The sequence below is a fragment of the Schistocerca nitens genome, chromosome 3 (assembly GCF_023898315.1).
Source record: "Schistocerca nitens isolate TAMUIC-IGC-003100 chromosome 3, iqSchNite1.1, whole genome shotgun sequence".
In the NCBI taxonomy this organism is placed as follows: Eukaryota; Metazoa; Arthropoda; class Insecta; order Orthoptera; family Acrididae; genus Schistocerca; species Schistocerca nitens.
Window position 1 is genome coordinate 142,404,002 of NC_064616.1, and position 19,001 is coordinate 142,423,002.

A 19,001-nucleotide genomic window follows, 5' to 3' on the forward strand; every position below is an offset into this window, starting at 1 on the left:
ATACAGCATTTCAGACTTAATAAAACGACATCGCTAGGGGCACTGAATCACCCTGTATCCGTGACTTCAGTGTAAGAATTCATATGCTGCTTAATAGATACCTAGTTGAAGTCCGTGACTTATCACCCCGTGTTTGAGTCGTGGTTTTTTTTCAGTTGATATAATTGTGTACTGGAGTGATTTCCATTAGAAAATAATATAATGTCGTTGAATTTTTTAAAAAGTAAAAGATTCACTTAATCGTGTCGAAATTTTGTCCAACTTTTAATTCTAAGAATTTACAGGAAAATCAACTTCATTGATCATTCATATTACAAATAAGGAATTAAAGAGACAGTGGTTTATTGTAAGTAGAAGTCACGTTCGTGTGTGTGTGTGTGTGTGTGTGAATACTATTGACGAATACTTAACAACAAATGTCGATATACAACAGTGTCTATGATATCTGACAGTGTTTGTTAATGCTTGGAGAAAGGGGCATCATAAGATGATCTTAAATTCATAGTTTTTGTATAAATGCATTACAACACATGTAGCCTCAATATCAATCCTAGATTTCCGTAGCTGACTTGGTTAATAACAGCTTGTCCGGTTTCCCATCGTAATTAAAATTTAACTGGGTTTGTAAGTGTCCGCCACTAATATGATTAACAGAAGAAGGACGCTGCAGATCACTCTGCGGTTAAGGGGTCTCTGACCCTAAGTCTGACTTTCTGAAGGAGACCTTTCCACAGGACGTTAAATCAAACATACATTTCTTTCTCTTGCAGTTTATGTGTCACTGAACTAACGCAAGCGGCAGCATGAAGATTCTACCATCATTCGGTCCAGAAAAATTATGCGATGTGAGTATCTTTCTGTTCCTTTGTTTCTCTTTTATCGTAGTTGCTGAGCAAACCACAAACCTAGGCATATATTTTGTTTTGTTTTGTCATTCAACTTTTCACTTACTTTAAAATTTGGGCGAATCATATATAAATTAGTTACAGACGGACACTGTAAATGACGTAAGAAATGGAGCTAACGTAAACACAAAGAACTGTGTCTTTCTTGAGTATTGTGTAAAGTCATGTGGTAAACCTGTCATAAACACGAAGGTTGTTCAATCTTTTCTTGTCACTGCTATGTTCCTGCTGATTTGTCGTCTGGCTACTAGACAAACTGTCCTCTGAGCTCTTGTTAGCCCAGATCACTCACGCCAGTCAACAGTGGCGGCAGTTCAACCAGGGAACTAAATGTTGCCTTCATCCCGGCGTTCCACAGGTTTTGTGCAACGTGAGACAGGTCTCCAAGTTAGGCAGTTCTGGGACCTTCATATCTGTTGTGTTATTGATTTCATATTTTCTTGATTTCAAGCCGAAGGTCAGTCGCAAGGCTGTTTTCATGCCGTGCGCCTACTTGTACTGTCTAATAAACAGCATTGTCAGCAAGACCATCTTTCGAGCCGAACTTTATTAAGCTCCACACCACTGTATAATGACAACGTTGCAAACAAGTTTCTTTCACCTAATGAATCTCACAATAACTAATTGCTTTCTCCGAACACCAATGAGTCTCTGAGACGCATAAAGGTGACGTCCCTACCTGTTTACAGTTGGATGCACGGTGGACAACTATCAGAGACAATAAAATTCATGAAGTAACGGTACAGCTCAAAATGTTTACGGTTTTTCCTGTGCCACCTGAGTGAAATCAAATATTTCTTGTGTACCGACTATGATGAGCGTTGCAGACATGATTAGCGAGAGTACATGGTTTTCATTGTGTAAACAACAGCAAAGTACAGTGGCTAATTATTTCCACCCAGTCATTATGAGTATTCAAGTATATTCCATGCACTTAGTGTCCCACAACTTATAAAAATAAAACTATTGCCGAGGGTAAACTGCGCGGTCGAAACTGGTAGTAAATACAATATTTTTTTAGCTCGGTAGCTTATGTTTCTGATTATGACCGTCTTTCATTACTTTGTTAAACTTGCCTGCCTTCGACAAAACTTCACAAAGAACTGTAAGATACGAAACAGTACCGAGTTTCAAGGGACATTTATCAACAAAACTTAATGATGCGCACCCGTTTTCATCACATACAGATCATTTCAGAATAATTTCGAGTGTTACACGAAAAAAACCGTAAATCAAAATCTATCGAGCTGATGCAAGAATGTATGTGTGATATTCGTGACAGATAAACGGGACCTAAAGTGTTGTTTCGCAGGAATCCCTTATCTAAATGTGTAGGAGGAACAATCAAAAACAACTTCGATGATATACAATGCCAGTGACCTATCTGGCGTGGTGTGATAACGACGACGTGTTGTCTCGTGTTGGTATGTCTATACAAGACTTCAATTAAATTCTGCGAAACGATGGATAGGGGATTCATCATAATCTCTCATTTTGTCATGCGAGTCTCAATTTCACATTGACGGCAGTGCCAGTAACGTTTGGGTTAACGTTTCATGCTGAAATCGGCTCTTGCAGCAGAGATGGCTGGTTCAAAACCTAGCAGTGGAAGAAATTTTCAACACCTAAAGGTGTCTGCGGGGTGTTCAGATATTATTCGTTCACATTAATACAGGAAGTAGAGAACGTCAAAACAAATATATTTCGTTGTAGTACATATGGTCCCTGATGGGAATTTCTGGGACTGTTTATACAGGATAGAGTTTACCGTGCTAATTACATCAGTGGCATTCACAGTGACTGCTCAAATTGCCGATCATTGGCCTATATGTAGGCAGTACATCGTCGGACCATTGATTATCGTGTCCGTTCGAAGATTCCTGCCACGTTCGCAAGGTACCAACATCGATGGCAATTCTAGCGACCGAGGTCATCTTTTGTTTGCACAACGGTTTCATACACCAGCTGCTTCATACGCCCCCAGAGGAAGAAATCAAGACATGTGACGTCAGATAACCTCGGTGGACAGGCCAGAGGGCCATCTTGACCGATCAATCGAATCCAGAAGGTGGCTCTCAGATGATGCCTCACAGCAATGCTGAAATGGACAACACCCGTCGTGCTGGAATTACCTCCTTTGTCTAATATTGAAGTTTTGAATGTCAGTACACATTCCCAGTCAGTGACACCGACACAATAGCTTATGTGAGCAAGAGAGAGATAGGTGGACATTTTTATGCCATTCGAGAAGAGCCTGACACTGTGTTTCATCCTCTCCTTAGTTTAATTTCATAAAAACGAGAAACAACCCTGAATATCAAGAGTGTTCATCACAATCGGCCACCTGCATGGACACTCCCACTGTCAAACCACCGAGACAAGTGTTTATCCAAGAAAATGGCTTGTAATTCTCACTCTGCGCATCTGTACCTTAGAAATGGAGAAAGGATGGATATCGTGTCGACCTTGATAGCATCAGGTACTGTGAACAAGCTTGGAAAGAGGCAGGCGATAGGCTGTACATTTTTCAAAGAGATAGCTTCAGCAATGGCCCGCCGAAACTGAGTGAAACCACGTAGAACCTTAATCAGGACGTCCAGACTAACTCGTCCCAAACACAAGTCCAATGACTTAACCACTCGCCACGTCTCTCACTTTGAGGATATTTTTCGCTGTGTATGGTTTGCCCCTGTTTATCGCAACTGCCTCGTTGGTATTAAACTATACTGTAATTCTTCCCAAAGGATTTATTTATTTATTTATTTATTTATTTGCTTATTTATACTACCTGGCAAGACAGGGTACAACATGGCCTCTCTCACATATAACACCTTTCCATTCAATTAAGCGTCCTTCACAAGTTCTGCAGACGTGAAAATATGGCACTAGGCATTCTTCAGCTTGGGCAATAAAACTGAAAATTCGACTAAAACAAAATTAAAAGACCTGTAGTACCGAAGTTGGAAATATAAATCACACTGCTAATAACTAAACGGGCAATAATGGCGGTATATAGGCGATTTGAGGCTCAGCAATAATAGTGTAATGACATTATATAGGCGATTTGAAGCTGTTTTAGGTACAGGTCGAGCAATAATAGGACTATTCAGTAGAAATACAAAACATAGAAACAAGTTACCGTACATAGAATGGTTCATCATTAAAGAGCGTAAAGAGAAGAACGTTACTTCATAAAGCCAGAAAAACTGCACGAAATTGAAGCTAACGGGGCAGGAAGGGAAGAAGTAGTCTTGCTGTTACTAAAACAAAGTTACTTTGGCGACAGCGGAAAGTAGTTTCACATGAAAATGAACATCTGTATTCCGCAAGACACCTTAGAGTATATTCTTAAGGTACTTTTCTCGTTTGCCCTCTTTTCAGTTCCATTCGCGAATTGTGGGTGGGAATAACAACTATCTGTAAGCCATAGTATGAGATTTAATTTCTCTGTTTCTACCACGTCATCTCCTTAATTTTCAAAATGCTGGAGCACAGCAATCAGTCGTCTTTTCCTTCTGGCTTTATTAAGCAAATTAAGCCAGTTCGTTCAGGCGATGAACGAACTTTGTCAGAAGCCCGAACAACAGACGACCCACGTACTAGGACTTGCATTGATACTGTGACGTAGTGCATTGATATTGGTTAGGCACTAGCCGAAATCTAGATTTGCTTAATAAGACCTAAAAGAAAAGGATGACTGACTGCTGTGCTCCATCAGTTTTAATCTCATATCACAGTGGTTGATTGCATCCACATTCCTAGTGGAAGGTAACTTGACCTCCTTAATTTTTGCTTGGCGCTTGGCTCATAACAAAAGTAATATGGTCACAGAGGCAGAGTTAACAATGGTGAGGGAGCTGACCAATGTTTCTGCAGTGTCGGCAGGTAATGTTCGCATTACAGCCAGTATGAATTACACATAGCAACTTATATTGAAGTTTTGACGAAATATCATGTATATGATCTATGAGTTGCACAAAATATTACGTGTACGGTTCACTGATATGGGCCGTCAGCCTTATGATGCAGACGCATCGCATGCAACATTCGTGGTCCGTTAGGATCTTCAAGAACTTCACTTGGCTATATCACTTTGAAATACACCAGTAAATTTCAGTAGCCAACTAATACAAAAAGCAGTGCTGGGTAAAGATAGCGGCTTTCCCTTAGCCGGCTGGAGTGGCCGAGAGGTTCTAGGCGCTAAAGTCTGGAACCGCTCGACCGCTGCGGTCACAGTTTCGAATCCTGCCTCGGGCATGGATGTGTGTGATGTCCTTAGGTTGGTTACGTTTAAGTAGTTCTAAGTTCTAGGGGGCTGATGACCTGAAGTCCCATAGTGCTCAGAGCCATTTGAACCATTTTGCGACTTTCCCTTAAATTTAACGAGTTGTGCCAGCTACCTGGCCGCCTCCCTGCTACGCCATTACAGTGTCAGACTTGGTTGCCCCGCAAGGTGCGGCTGACGTGGGGCCCGCTTGGCTACAGGCACGTGTCTCACTCAACTTGCCAGCCGTGTCGTGACGTGACTCACACGCTGCCATTTACGCTGCACACTCCAGATACCACCGGAATGGTGTAATGACATGAGTCAACTGTGAAAATTCGTTCACCTGCCCGGCGGACTGCGGTTTGCCTAAGCGGTGACTCTTATTAACCATCGGTATTTATGGCACAACGTGACTGAAAGAGTGGATCGGTTGACGGGGCACTCCGTGAGGCACCCAGCAATCGACTGTTTGGTATTGGAAGGAAGTGTGTGTGTGCGAGCGGGGGTATTGGGGGAAGCTAAAATTGTAAATGGAGATCAGCGTTCCACTACAGTCAGAAAGTGCGAGTGGCTGCCGGTTGCAACTTACCCAGAGTTGAGAAAATCTAGCGTGGAGGACTGGAGCTTCAGGCTGAAGAACACAACAATAACAAGCATAATCCCTTCCAGCAAGAGTCGCACATTAATCGCACTGGAGTAAACAGGTCGCTTTCTTCTAACCTCACTACTGCGTTGGTTTCCACATATAACACAGATATATCAAAAACAGTAATAATTCAGGTACAGAAACTGACGCAAATGTTTATATCTTGCTACGAAATTAGTGCTACGTAAAACTAATGCATGTACGTTAGTAGGACGTTGACGGCATTGTGATTACTGTTCGTCGTTAGTCACAGGAAAAGCGAATGCGTTCAGAATGACTTTGGAAAGTGACATCAGACGTGTTTTTATCTAGCAAGATGACCGAATCCATAATCAACCATCAAATATTCTTGAAACGAAAGTTTTCATGCGTGGACGTTTCTGGATGTGCGTAGGTATATATTGGTTGAAACATGTAGCTTCATGTTTTTCTATACGGAATTATGACTCCACGTGTACATAAAGCTGACATTCCTGCTGTTGAGCCGTTACAATAGATGATTATTTCGCTCCGCAAGATAACATCTTTCGATTACAGGACTTGTCTCTTGGATGAATACAAACAGCAAATAATGCAGCTCATGAAATATACAGATGTACATTCTGGATCCTATTCAGCTTAGTTAGAACAGTCTACTCACCCCACAGGCACAGTATTACACATCGCTGTATATTGCTGCCTGGCTAATAACACTCAGCACTTACCGTACCGGTCTAGCGATTCTGGCGCTGCAGTCCGGAACTGCGGGACTGCTACGGTCGCAGGTTCGAATCCTGCCTCGGGCATGGGTGTGTGTGATGTCCTTAGGTTAGTTAGGTTTAAGTAGTTCTAAGTTCTAGGGGACTTATGACCTAAGATGTTGAGTCCCATAGTGCTCAGAGCCATTTGAACCATTTTTGAACCATTTTTGAACCGTACCACTGGTGTATGATACTGGCCCAGCAGTCACTAATGTTTTCAAGATTTTTTACAATATGGACACAAATACTTCGTCTGTAACTTTATTTTCATTTTTAAAACTGTTGGGTTCTCACTCCGCAGTGCCTAAAAATACTACAATGATGCTTTGATATTACAGTTATGTCAAACGGAATAGATGGGAACTATATTTCGTCATACACGTTTCATCACAGTTTATTAGAATCATCTTCGCTGGCGTGAAATATTTCCACACATAGGGTGAATCTCATTTTTTTTACTGACATTGACAATGAAAGAAATAGTTCTGAGATCATCTGACCTAATATCTGACTTAATACACAATCGATTGGGACCTACCCTACAGGCATCTGTCCTCGGAAACGGTGACTCCGATCTTTTATGCGTGATTGTGTTTTAGGCAAACTGACGAGGTTGAATATACAGAATTATCTAAGATCTTTCCTGGGAGCGCACCACTCAGCCGGAATGAGTGGAAAACGTAAATCCTAGACAGCATAATTACTATTTCCTCACTGTTAGTGCCATTACTCGGATCTAATGACGGGAGGAGGGAGTTTGTCAGTATATTGTGAGTTATTCTTCGTTTTGTTTGTATTATTTGTTCAGTAATAGCATATTCTAACGAAGAAGCATTTATAAACGATTTCAGTACCGGTACGTCGCGTCTTGTTGGTCTCAAATAATGGAGAAGCATTTGATACAGACTCTCTCTCTCTCTCTCACACACACACACACACACACACACAGAGAGAGAGAGAGAGAGAGAGAGAGAGAGAAGCAAAATAAAAAAAAACTGAAAATGACGATGAGGTGAAAAGTAGTATTAATTTTGAGTACTGTGTTGCCAACTGTTTATAAAGCAGTTAGTTGAAGACCAGTTCAACAGCTAATTTTTTAAACAAAATGTTAAATGTGACACTGACGAAAAAATGGCAACACCAACAATAATTAATGTAGAGTAATGAAATTTCGGGAATACATTTTTCTGGGTAACATATTTAAGTGATTAGCATTGCAATAGCAGAGGTTATTGTATGCGCGATATGAGATACTGTAAACCTGAAATGCTGCTACAATAACGCCGGCCGAAGTGGCCGCGCGGTTCTGGCGCTGCAGTCTGGGACCGCGAGACCGCTACGGTCGCAGGTTCGAATCCTGCCTCGGGCATGGATGTGTGTGATGTCCTTAGGTTAGTTAGGTTTAACTAGTTCTAAGTTCTAGGGGACTAATGACCTCAGCAGTTGAGTCCCATAGTGCTCAGAGCCATTTGAACCATTTTTGTTACTACAATAACAACATAAGTATTATAAATATAAATAGGCCTTATTACTACCTCCATCTAGATTTTTCCACAACAACTACTACTAATACTGAAACGTACGTTACAATTACTAATGGTTTTGCTACGGTTACTTATGATAATGTTTGTGGCGCCGCCTTCCAAAGCCTAGTTGAGTAGTTTGTTATGTAACTGCCCTCAGTTTGTCTTCCCTGTAGTCTAAGACGGACCGACCGAGTTCACTATTATTGGTATGTACAGGGTGTTTCAAAAATGACAGGTATATTTGAAACGGCAATAAAAACTAAACGAGCAGCGATAGAAATACACCGTTTGTTGCAATATGCTTGGGACAACAGTACATTTTCAGGCGGACAAACTTTCGAAATTACAGTAGTTACAATTTTCAACAACAGATGGCGCTGCAAGTGATGTGAAAGATATAGAAGACAACGCAGTCTGCGGGTGCGCCATTCTGTACGTCGTCTTTCTGCTGTAAGCGTGTGCTGTTCACAACGTGCAAGTGTGCTGTAGACAACATGGTTTATTCCTTAGAACAGAGGATTTTTCTGGTGTTGGAATTCCACCGCCTAGAACACAGTGTTGTTGCAACAAGACGAAGTTTTCAACGGAGGTTTAATGTAACCAAAGGACCGAAAAGCGATACAATAAAGGATCTGTTTGAAAAATTTCAACGGACTGGGAACGTGACGGATGAACGTGCTGGAAAGGTAGGGCGACCGCGTACGGCAACAACAGAGGGCAACGCGCAGCTAGTGCAGCAGGTGATCCAACAGCGGCCTCGGGTTTCCGTTCGCCGTGTTGCAGCTGCGGTCCAAATGACGCCAACGTCCACGTATCGTCTCATGCGCCAGAGTTTACACCTCTATCCATACAAAATTCAAACGCGGCAACCCCTCAGCGCCGCTACCATTGCTGCACGACAGACATTCGCTAACGATATAGTGCGCAGGATTGATGACGGCGATATGCATGTGGGCAGCATTTGGTTTACTGACGAAGCTTATTTTTACCTGGACAGCTTCGTCAATAAACAGAACTGGCGCATATGGGGAACCGAAAAGCCCCATGTTGCAGTCCCATCGTCCCTGCATCCTCAAAAAGTACTGGTCTGGGCCGCCATTTCTTCCAAAGGAATCATTGGCCCATTTTTCAGATCCGAAACGATTACTGCATCACGTTATCTGGACATTCTTCGTGAATTTGTGGCGGTACAAACTGCCTTAGACGACACTGCGAACACCTCGTGGTTTATGCAAGATGGTGCCCGGCCACATCGCATGGCCGACGTCTTTAATTTCCTGAATGAATATTTCGATGATCGTGTGATTGCTTTGGGCTATCCGAAACATACTGGAGGCGGCGTGGATTGGCCTCCCTATTCGCCTGACATGAACCCCTGTGACTTCTTTCTGTGGGGACACTTGAAAGACCAGGTGTACCGCCAGAATCCGAAACAATTGAACAGCTGAAGCAGTACATCTCATCTGCATGTGAAGCCATTCCGTCAGACACGTTGTCAAAGGTTTCGGGTAATTTCATTCAGAGACTACGCCATGTTATTGCTACGCACGGTGGATATGTGGAAAATATCGTACTATAGAGTTTCCCAGACCGCAGCGCCATCTGTTGTTGAAAATTGTAACTACTGTAATTTCGAAAGTTTGTCTGCCTGAAAATGTACTGTTGTCCCAAGCATATTGCAACAAACGGTGTATTTCTATCGCTGCTCGTTTAGTTTTTATTGCCGTTTCAAATATACCGGTCATTTTTGAAACACCCTGTATCTAGTTCCTCTATACGTTCTCTAATAGATCGACCATGCAGTCAGGTTCAGCAACATCTAGCTGCCTCTTACTGCACGGCGATGGTTCATAGCATATCGTTTATCTTTCACTGAAGCGTTCGTTCCCTTCTCCTCAGGTAGGCTTGTGGCCACCAACCTTCACTGTTCCGTGACAGGCGCAAGCGACAGTAGAACTATTGGCCTCGCGTTCACTTGCCTCGCCTACTGGCCGTACTCGTATCTGGTGACTATAGCTACGCCTTGCTTTGTCTACGACAGCATCAGCACGTTCGACACATAACGCAGCTTGTAGGTTGGCTCCTCGGCAGTGGTCTAGTGCGGTGCCGGCGACGTGGCAACGCGGCTGCCTGGCGTCCAGCTGTCTGGCGGCTAGGGCCACGGCCAGGTGAGTCAGTGCGACACGCCCCGCCCGCCTCGGGCCAGCCGGCAAGAAGTGGCCAGTTACTAACTCAGCTGCCCATCCGTGACCATATTCTTCCCACAAAAACCTCCGACAAGTCACGACGACACACGGCTGTCCCTCTTGCTTCGCCAATACCACTACGTTATTATTACAAGGACGAGGTGGAAACGTCTCGGTGGCTGTGTTTTTTTGGTAAACATATTTATTTTTCGTCGTATTTCCCATCTAGGTGAATGCACTTTGCCCATCTTTTTTTCAGTTAATGGGTACCAAACCTAAATTATTATTCAGGGAGATGTACAAAATCCCATATCCTCTTCATTCGACATAAAACAACTCCTAGCAATAACTTATCGTTGGGAGTAAGTGGAAGTAAGAGGGTGCTGAATCTGATGAACAGGCATTTTTTTCAACTCATCAAATCCGTAAGTTTCCCCATTGCCAAACCACATTTGTTGGCACAGTAACGATGAAATATAGCTTATTTTCTTTTGAAATTTAGGCTTCTTCTGAAGTGCTTTTTATTTCCTGCAGTTGGACATATGTACCAAACTTTGCCTTTCGTCAGCATCCACAGCTGCAGTGCAAATCCTGCACAAAACATTCTCATATATAATTCATCATGTAAAATACAGCGTACCATTTCTTTCGATCTGCCGACAATTTTGCCACTTCCAGATACCTCACGTCTCTAATCAGCCATTACCATATCCTGCCTGTCTCAGAGTTCTCACTCGCGGTCACGTTTTTAGTTGCTTATCACGTGGGTCATCTTCAACAGAATTAAAGTTAATTTTGGATTCACCTGCCTATTAATTAGCTGCTGAAAGTGAAGACCACAACAAATACCAAACATTGGTGAATGTCCATCGGTTATAAGCACCCTACTTCATAACATTTTATGATGGATCGGTATTCAAGTTAGAATGAAACGCATACAACAAGACTATTTTAATAAGCAGTGTAAACAAAACAACCCTCTTCCTCCAAAGCAAGTTGATCTTGGGAGGAAGGGGTGATACATGAGTTAACTGGACTGAACATGCAACAAAATAACAACATTACGTGCCCCTCTGCGTATCACCATACGATGGAAAACTCGTTTGGATATCTTGAACATTTTACACAATAAAATGAGTGAAAGTTTGAAGTGACTCATTCTATACACAAACTATCTTGTGGGAACGTTGAAAGCGCCATGTGCTGCGCATACATAAGAGAATAAATCCGCAACTGTACAATTACATTACTGGCGACATATCACTGGAAACGTAAGTAATCATCTGGCAACGAGTGGCGCGTGGGAAGAATGATAGTTAGTAAACCTGCTTTTGATATCTACATCTACGTCTACAGCTTCATGGCTACTCCGCAAATCATACTTAAGTGCCTGGCAGAGGGTTCATTGAACCACTTCCACAGTAATTCTCTATTATCCCTCTCCCGAAAAGCGGGTGGAAAAACGAACCCCTACATCTTTCCTTAGCTCTGATTTCGCTTACGTTATTACGATGATATTTTCTCCCTGTGTAGGTCTGCGTCAAGAAAATATTTTCTCATTCGGAGGAGCCCAACGACTAATAAAGTTATCAGAAGATCAAAACAAATCCCAAAAAGATTTAGGAAAATATCTGCATGGTGTGAAAATTGACAAGCGACCCTAAATAACGAAAAGCATGAGTTCATCCACATGAGTGCTAAAAGGAGTCCGTTAAACTTCGGTTACACGATAAATCAATCAAATCTAAAGGCCATAAATTCAACTAACACCTAGGAATTTTAATTACAAACAACTTAAATTGTAACGAACACGTAGAAAATGTTTTGAGGAAGGCGAACCAAAGACTGCGATTTATTGTCAGAACGCTTACAAGATGCAACAGGTCCGGATCCTTAACATATAGGGCAGCTCGTCTTCTATTACAGAGAAATAGGGGAGAGAGTGTCACGGACGTGATATGGGATTTTGGATGGACATAATTAAAACAAAGGCATTTCTTGTTACAGGAGGATCTTCAAGATGATGATGATGATGATGATGTTTGGATTGTGGGGCGCTCAACTACGCGGTTATCAGCGCGCGTACAAACTCCCAACGTTTTCTTAGCCCAATCTCGTCACGTACATGAATGATGATGAAATGATGAGGACAACACAAACACCCAGTCATCTCAAGGCAGGTGAAAATCCCTGACCCCGCCGGGAATCGAACCCGGAACCCCGTGGTGGGATCTTCAAGACATTTCAATTACCAGCTTTCTCCTCTGAATTCGAAAATACTTTGTTGTAGCCGACCTACATAGAGAGAAAACAACATCATAATAAAATAACGGAAATCAGAGCTCGTACGGTAAGATATAGATGTTAGTTTTTTCCACGTGCTCTTCGAAAGTGAAGTAATAAAAAATTACTGTGATTTTCAGAGTAGCCATGTAGCTATAGATGTAGATATCAGACGGGGGTTCACCAATCATCGTTCTTCCCACGCGCCACTCGTGAGTAGAACACGAAAAGAGAGGGTAGGGGGGAGATGGGAAGAGGATGGCGAGAATATACTGCTACCTGAATTAGTCCCCCCGATATCTACTAAGGTGGATCGCGGAGTATAGTTGCAGATTATCGAAATTCAATTTTTTATCGTACGGATCGGAAAGGAAATAAAAGTTTGTTAGATCTATTAGGCGATTAATTTATCGGTTTGGGCGAGTATAGGCAATGAACTGCAGCTACGATATCTGCGCGGTGCAGGATTAAGGCATTTACTAAGACTGTTATTAAGATAGTTACGTTTATAATCAGAAGTTCTGAACGTTACACTATGTCAGACTCATTGCAGGTCACCCTGGAAATAGAACGGCTACCACTACTGCTGTCTGCAGAGACGCCACCAACAGATAACATAATTCCTAAGCCCCACCAACAGATAACATAAGTCCTAAGCCCTAGGTTACTAGTAAATGCCCTTATTTAGATCATATTTCTTGGCTTGAACACATTTAGACTTGAGGATTGGATATTGTAAAATACATGAAACTTAATAACTAAAGAAAATTAAAAATGCGATCTGTTTAACTAACAGGGACAATCCATTTTATCGGTTGGTCTAATGAATTCACAGAATCAAGATAGACTATAACGACTTCGAAGAAACTGTCTTCAGATACAGTCTAACATTGTATCTGAACAGTGTATTTGCTTGCGATTCTTTCTGCATAATTTTCAACGAAATCTTATCTTTGTGCGTAGACTATAACGAAACTGTGTAAAATATGCCACTAGCCAAATGGTGAGGTTATCTTACGCCACAAATATGAAATAGACTGCAGCGACCACTTCGTAAAATCAGGCTGCTAGAACTGAGATATTGCCGTAACGATTAGACATCTTGGTCCGGACTGTTTTCCAGATGCTTATTGGTTTTGTACGTTTCAGTGTCTTCCAGCGCAAATCCGTAGAAGATAAAAACATTCATTCGAGGTTCAGTCGCTCTTATTGCTCTTAGCAAGCCTAAAAGCAGGCGGAAATATTAGAGTTCCGCTACGTTGCGGAGCATCGAACGGTACTTCGTCCTTGGCCAGATACGCTCAGCTTTTGCCAGCTCGCAAGCGGCGATGAGTCAGGATGTATCGCGCAATCACGAGCAAGCAGGAACACGGTCCTCTCACTATACATCTGTCTAGTCTTGCTTGCTGTGTTCAATGAGGCGCCATCACCGCTAGCGGTGGTCGGTATGACACTACTCACATCTCTGACATTACTAACAACTAAAGGGTTTGCGATTCATTCCTTCTAAAGCCCTCTATCTGCCTCATTTACCAGACCTGAGACGTTGTTCAAATGGTTCAAATGGCTCGGAGCACTATGGGACTCAACTGCTGAGGTCAGTAGTCCCCTAGAACTTAGAACTAGTTAAACCTAACTAACCTAAGGACATCACACACAGCCGGCCGCGGTGGTCTAGCGGTTCTGGCGCTGCAGTCCGGAACCGCGGGACTGCTACGGTTGCAGGTTCGAATCCTGCCTCGGGCATGGGTGTGTGTGATGTCCTTAGGTTAGTTAGGTTTAAGTAGTTCTAAGTTCTAGGGGACTTATGACCTAAGATGTTGAGTCCCATAGTGCTCAGAGCCATTTTGAACATCACACACATCCATGCCCGAGGCAGGATTCTAACCTGCGACCGTAGCGGTCTCGCGGTTCCAGACTGCAGCGCCTAGAACCGCACGGCCACTTCGGCCGGCTGAGACGTTGTTCATCGCGTAGAACCTAAAGAGTAAGTTTATAGTAACAGGCTGAAGCATAACAGTAGGTTATTGTCATATTTGACGTTCTTCTATGAAAACAAAACATTACTTTAGCGTTTGGTAGAATACAGGTAAATCCAAGACTGAGGACGTGAAACAGTGATCACTGAATTTATGCCGCAAATGTTTCTTAATGTTAAAATCTTTAGAAGACTTGTGCACATTATTTAGTTGGTGTTGTCCGCAAATGAAGCAGAGGTATTGCCACATTGCCACACTACGTAAAAAATGTATTAGAAGTACTTTTCGATTTTTCGGGCCATTTTAAAACATGTACGAAATGCGTGAATCATGGCGCCCAATGATAATTTTCATTTCGTGCCTCATAGCTCTCGTTCATTTGTGAGTGACTAGGGAACTGTTGGAAAGAAACAGGGTTCGATTTGTTGTCGGGCTGTTACGAATCAGATTCTCTCTAACTTCCTAAATCACCTAAGGCCAGTGTGGAGATGGTTGTATTAACAAGGTCACGATCGAATCATTTCCCTGCCTGTCTACGCTAAAAATTAGTGCTCTGCTCTGTCATCTTTGCTCGGGGGGTGGGGGTGTAGCTTCATTTACCTTGTAAATAATTCTTTTCGCTTGAGTTCTTTTCCTCTCCAAGAAGGAACGCATTGTGAGTCGGCTTCAGTTATGCCTCCTGCTGGAACGTCCCATTCTTCCGTGCCGCGGCCAGAATCAACGCACTCCAAGCGGTGTGAGACAAATTACGCGACGTAGTGCTCCTCAGATTTAATCGGACCTGAATTTATTCTCTGCTCTGGCACTGCGTCCGTTACACGAAATAAGAGTCGGCAGCCTCGCTTTGCCTCACTCGACAGGGTTAAACTTCTCACAAAGTCAAAAAGTCAGTAATTAAAACTTCTGTAGCTATCAAACTATCTTCATGAAAGATTCCGAGATCCGACTCCTGGACTGGAATAGGTTACCTCTAACAGTGAAATACACCACCTCCAACAGCCGCCGATAATCACCACCACGAGAAAACAGGGCAGTTAAATATCAATAGCGAAAGCGTCACAGAAACACAGCAAAAAAAAAAAAAAGGCTCTGAGCACTATGGGACTTAACATCTGAGGTCATCAGTCCCCTGGAACTTAGAACTACTTAAACGTAACTGCCTGATGGAGGATTCGAACCTGCGACCGTAGCAGTCGCGCGGTTCCGTACTCAAGCGCCTAGAACCGCTCGGCCACCGCGGCCGGCTTAAACACAGTCTTAAATTTGGGCGATAAGTGAAATTTATTGATATTAGTCAACTATAAGCAAATCCGTCACTTTCATTCAACACCACCTCCAGCTAGCTAATTGCTCCACGCTCCTGTCTGAGACGGCTTTCTACCTCACAAACCACGCTCACTAACCCGCAACACTCGCCGAAACAGGCACTAAGGAGGCACGGGAACGCATTTCGAATGCTTTATATGCTTTTCCAGCCGGAAAAGTCACCTCGTTGGTCACGAAGGTTCTCAACCTCCAGCTATAACCACTTTGAAATACGAACTCGGCCCCGGAGGGCCCACAACATTCCAACGTAATCCCACGAAGGATGCCGGCCGACTCCTTTACGATTTTCGAGTTCCGAATAGAGCTCACCGAATTATTTACCATATCGGTCTTTCAGCGAAGCAGAATCAGGAGCAGAATGTAGACACTTTTATTGGCCTCTTCGTGTTTCTGCTTACAACACTTGCGTGAGGTGCTGCGTTATGGAGGGCCACTGAGCATCTTTTCAGCAACGTATTTTGGAATCCCGGCCGTCGTGGGGGAAATTACTCTCCCTGTAAACCTGCCATGCAGGCTCTGGCCACAACCCATTTAGGAAGATTAGAGGAAAGTGGTCCATCTGTTCCAGGCTCAAGGAAGATTCCTTCCCCTGTAGCAGGGTACTAGCTGAGGTGACAATACCGAACAGGACGGCTAGGAAATTATATGTTACATTTCGAGGGTGGGGACTAACGATGCTTGCACTAGGATATCGTGTGCTCTCACCAATGAATGTAACGGACGTCGGAGGGACCTTCCGTTATGTAAGCCGCTGATGAACGCTAATACAGTGGCGCTAGACCCTAGCTGCCTTTAGTGAATTGCTACCCACGTTCATGACTTTCTCCATTGCCGATTGTGCTCTCTGTAGTCTATGAGCAATCATCTTTGTCGTTTCCAGATCGGTAAATCCTTAAGGTAAGTTAGAGGCGTTTTACGATTTTCTTGTTGGACTCATTTCAAAATCCTGATTGGTCGGGATTGGTTTTCTCTAGCTGCATTTTATGGCCACGATAGCTGTATTCGTAAACGACTTCAGTTATTCGATGGTTACCGGTAACTGTTTGGACGTGTGGATTCAGAACTTAAGCTTTTCTACACTCCTGGAAATGGAAAAAAGAACACATTGACACCGGTGTGTCAGACCCACCATACTTGCTCCGGACACTGCGAGAGGGCTGTACAAGCAATGATCACACGCACGGCACAGCGGACACACAAGGAACCGCGGTGTTGGCCGTCGAATGGCGCTAGCTGCGCAGCATTTGTGCACCGCCGCCGTCAGTGTCAACCAGTTTGCCGTGGCATACGGAGCTCCATCGCAGTCTTTAACACTGGTAGCATGCCGCGACAGCGTGGACGTGAACCGTATGTGCAGTTGACGGACTTTGACCGAGGGCGTATAGTGGGCATGCGGGAGGCCAGGTGGACGTACCGCCGAATTGCTCAACACGTGGGGCGTGAGGTCTCCACAGTACATCGATGTTGTCGCCAGTGGTCGGCGGAAGGTGCACGTGCCCGTCGACCTGGGACCGGACAGCAGCGACGCACGGATGCACGCCAAGACCGTAGGATCCTACGCAGTGCCGTAGGGGACCGCACCGCCACTTCCCAGCAAATTAGGGACACTGTTGCTCCTGGGGTATCGGCAAGGACCATTCGCAACCGTCTCCATGAAGCTGGGCTACGGTCCCGCACACCGTTAGGCCGTCTTCCGCTCACGCCCCAACATCGTGCAGCCCGCCTCCAGTGGTGTCGCGACAGGCGTGAATGGAGGGACGAATGGAGACGTGTCGTCTTCAGCGATGAGAGTCGCTTCTGCCTTGGTGCCAATGATGGTCGTATGCGTGTTTGGCGCCGTGCAGGTGAGCGCCACAATCAGGACTGCATACGACCAAGGCACACAGTGCCAACACCCGGCATCATGGTGTGGGGAGCGATCTCCTACACTGGCCGTACACCACTGGTGATCGTCGAGGGGACACTGAATAGTGCACGGTACATCCAAACCGTCATCGAACCCATCGTTCTACCATTCCTAGACCGGCAAGGGAACTTGCTGTTCCAACAGGACAATGCACGTCCGCATGTATCCCGTGCCACCCAACGTGCTCTAGAAGGTGTAAGTCAACTACCCTGGCCAGCAAGATCTCCGGATCTGTCCCCCATTGAGCATGTTTGGGACTGGATGAAGCGTCGTCTCACGCGGTCTGCACGTCCAGCACGAACGCTGGTCCAACTGAGGCGCCAGGTGGAAATGGCATGGCAAGCCGTTCCACAGGACTACATCCAGCATCTCTACGATCGTCTCCATGGGAGAATAGCAGCCTGCATTGCTGCGAAAGGTGGATATACACTGTACTAGTGCCGACATTGTGCATGCTCTGTTGCCTGTGTCTATGTGCCTGTGGTTCTGTCAGTGTGATCATGTGATGTATCTGACCCCAGGAATGTGTCAATAAAGTTTCCCCTTCCTGGGACAATGAATTCACGGTGTTCTTATTTCAATTTCCAGGAGTGTATATGCATGTCGACACCAGTTGCTCCATAGCCAACTTTCAGTTTTTGAATCGCGTTTGTTACTTCTGTCAGATCTTTACTTGTAAGCACGATGTTTCAACAAATCGGGGCTGGTTCAGGTGCTGGCCACCGATTTTGATGCCTCTACTCCTCGAGTCCCAACCGTCGAATAAACTTAAGTCATACACACATAATACTGAAACACGTAGGCATTTGAATTGGAACCAATAGCGAAAATGCGATTGGATGTGTTTCCAAAGACCTGCAACCAGTTTCTTACAGCTTGTTTAATGCTGTAGCAATAAATAACTAAATTACTGCACAGCCATTTATATTGTTTATTGAGTAATGCTCGGTTCCACTCAGCCAATATACATTTTATCAACACCAGGCACCACACGGTATTAGTATGCAACAGACAATGTAACATTGGGTGTTAACACCTAATGGCGACACTGTCTACGCAAAAGGAACCAGTTTCGAATGTAACAAGGTCGCTGGCAAAAGGGCAGCGTGAAGTTCTACGGATCTGAAGAAACAAGCACCATCAACATCACTAGGGATTGTGCTCGATTCCTCTCGTCTACGCCGAGGAACTTAAGAAGCTCACGCAGCTTCGCGCGGGGCACTAAAGGGATTTGTTC